General features: G+C 38.2%; 1 non-coding gene across 1 annotated transcript; it reads left to right on the top strand.

The window, feature by feature from the left end:
- The first annotated feature begins 2,455 nt into the window (after positions 1-2,455).
- On the top strand, positions 2,456-2,587 carry LOC118710635. Its single transcript, XR_004985471.1, has one exon. It is a non-coding gene; the product is annotated as a small nucleolar RNA SNORA51 (small nucleolar RNA).
- The last annotated feature ends 559 nt before the right edge of the window (positions 2,588-3,146 follow it).

The raw sequence follows: 3,146 nt of genomic DNA, 5'->3' as shown, positions 1-3,146 counted from the left end.
CAGAATCTGGGATTCATGAGGCATTAATGAGTCCTTCTTTTAAAAACCTATAAAAATGTTTTAATAAAAACACATATATCCCAAAAGGATTGAATCAAAAGAAATAACTCAAGGCAGGGGAATACATGCTTTAAAAATGCTGGTAATGAGTACTGAATATATTTAGATATATAACATAAAATATTATATTTATTATTTAAGAAAAATGTGTTCACAGACTTTAATAATGTAAGTTATTAATTTTAAAAATTGTTTGCTTGTAGAGTGTATACATTTGCTAATATTCTTATCTTTCAGAAGAAGAGCCAAAGATGAAATTGCTAATTGACTGCCCTGCTTTCAAAGATGGTGGCGTCCATAACCACGTTTACTTCATTTTAGAAAGTGACAGCTGATACTAAAATTTACATTTGTAGATATTTTCTAAATATCATTCAGACAGAAATTCAGCATACCTTACTATCACTCTCATAAACTTGTGAGTAGTCTTTTATAGGTCAGGCCAAAGTAAGGAAATGACCAGAAAGAGTCATTAAATAAAATTAAACATTTTTATAAATTTAAAATACCTTATGCGGCCAATGAGAAAGAATGTGAGAAAAGCTACTATAACCAAAGCAGGGTGGTATTTGGAAAAGATTAAACACACAAATCAAAGAAATACAACAGAGCATTCAGAAGTAAACTGACAATAATGGTTAAACTAGAGGCCTGGTGCTTGAAAATTAATGCACTGGAGGGGTTTCCCTCAGCCTAGCCTGCCCCCTCTCACAGTCCAGGAGCCCTCAGGGGCAGGAGGCTCCCCATCACACCTTTGCTGCTGCCACTGTCAGCAGGTCCGACCAAGGCTTGCCATCCCGGTAGCTGGGGGACTGAGGGAACTGTGGGCTCTGGAGGCAGGCACACAGAGTGGCCAGGCCCACCTGGGGGCAGTCCCAGCCTTGCCTTGTGCCTGCCACCCTGGCAGGGCTGAGGGGACTGGGCACTGCCATCTTGTGGCTGTGGGCGCCACCATCTTTGAGGATGAGACAGTCTATTAGCATATATCCTCTTTATTAGATAGGATGAGCTTCAAAATGGTTCAAGGATGACTTAATAGGGAAAGTATAGTTTTTTCAACTAATGGTGCTGAAATAGTTGGATATCCATTGAAGGAAGAAAGGAAGGGAGGGAGGGAAGGAGAGAGGAAGGAGAAGAGAGAAAAAGAGAGACAGAGAGACAGAGAGAGAGAGAGACAGAGAGAGAGACAGAGAGAGAGAGAAAGGAAACAAACTTCAGTCCATATCTCACACCAAATACTAAATTACCTCAAAATAAATTATATGCCAAATGTAAAACCTGAAATTACAAAACTTCTAGAAGCAAATATAGGAGAAAATATTCATGGCACTGGGTGAAGCAAAGGATTTAAAATATGACATCAAAAATACAATCCACAAAATAAAAAGTTCACAAATTGGACTGTATCAAAATTGTAAACTTCTACTATCTACTATTTAGTAAATACTCAAGAAATAACAAAACAGTTTTGTATTTTTTCGATGACAGTTTACAATCAATATTATTTTGTATTAATTTTAGGTGTATAGCATACTAGTGGTTAGACAATGATATACTTTATGAAGTGTTTTCCCCAATACTTCCAGTACCCAATTGGCATCATACATAGTTATTACAATATTATTGATTATACTCCCTGTGCTGTACTTTACATCCCCATGACTATTCTATAACTACCAAGCTGTACTTGTCAATCCCTTCAACTAAAAATATATTTTTTAAAGGCTTTTTGGAATATTATTTGCATCAAAGTTTTCAAAGTGTAAATGTAATAATATTGAAAAGAAAAAGTAGGGTTCAGCATCCTCCAAAGTCTCTATTCTCTAACCTAGGGGTGTCGAACTCAATCAGAGAAGGGGCCAAAATCTAAAATCCAGCCTAAATCGCGGGCCGAATGGTTTTCTGAACAGTCATAAACTGTCATTGTGATGGAAACGCAGCGGAGTGCAGTGATGACAGCGCGGTGCGGGCCACATTGCAAGGCCTGGCGGGACGGATTTGGCCCTCGGGCCTTGTGTTTGACACATGTGCTCTAACCCTTTCAGAGTGGGAGGCTAAGCTAGCCACCCCGTATGCCTTAGTGAGTCTACTTGGCCCAGTCATGTGTTCATACACCTTCTAATGCATACCGTATTACTAACACAACTCTTACAGATACATGATCCACGTCTACTCAAACCTATTTCCATTGCAGGGGACTGAAACCCTAACCTAAAAGTAATTCATAAAAAAAGTAAAATCTCTGGTTAATGAAGTCCAGGGGGAGCTCTAACTTCACTTAGTGATGTTATCTGAACCAGGCCTTTCTTCATCTCCTGGTCTCCACCTAATACACAATGAATCAGAATCTCCAGACAAGACTCTGGACTCTTCTTTAAACAACAAAGCCTTCCCGGGCTGCTTGGTGCTTACCACAGGCTGTGTTCTTAGACTGACTGCACAGAAATAGGAGGCAGAGTAAACCCACCCAATATACATTTCAGCTCAGGCCCTTTGCCTGTTCTGTGTTGTGAATGGGGAGATACTAAGAAAGAAAGAAGTTTATCTCCGCAAGCTAATTACAAGCTTCTTACAGGCATGGACTTCTTTTGCACCATAATCATATTGGAAATTGGCTAGATGGGTATTAAACAGGTATTGTATAAAGTCTGGTAGATCTGAGGATGCTGTAACTTTATTCATATTGGCATCAAATGGCATTTAAAAAAATTTATATCCTTTTGGAAAATCTGGGCTAGTCAAAATACAGTTGTTGTCAAAACTTTTAAACAACTATACCCAAGTAGTATTATTGAATAAATCTGAGTTGGTAGACAAAAAGCCTCACACAGTATTCCAAAGAGCTCTGTTCTTGGCCCTACATTATTCCAAAAAATTTAAAACTTGGATACAGATATAGATAATAAATATCATACCTGCATCTAACAAAACTAGGATATGACAAAGGATAAAAATGTTCTTCTATAGCATGGCCACCTAAACATTACCATTAGTTCAGTTTTGGTGTACTTCTAGTCTTCACATTTTCCCTACTTTTTGTATATGTATTATTGGCTCCACTTTTCCCCTGAGCATCAAAGTTTTGG

This window comes from Pipistrellus kuhlii, unplaced genomic scaffold, assembly GCF_014108245.1.
Source record: "Pipistrellus kuhlii isolate mPipKuh1 unplaced genomic scaffold, mPipKuh1.p scaffold_m20_p_1, whole genome shotgun sequence".
In the NCBI taxonomy this organism is placed as follows: domain Eukaryota; kingdom Metazoa; phylum Chordata; class Mammalia; order Chiroptera; family Vespertilionidae; genus Pipistrellus; species Pipistrellus kuhlii.
The sequence above is the reverse complement of the archived record's forward strand: the minus strand, read 5'-3'. Positions and strand labels throughout refer to the sequence as shown.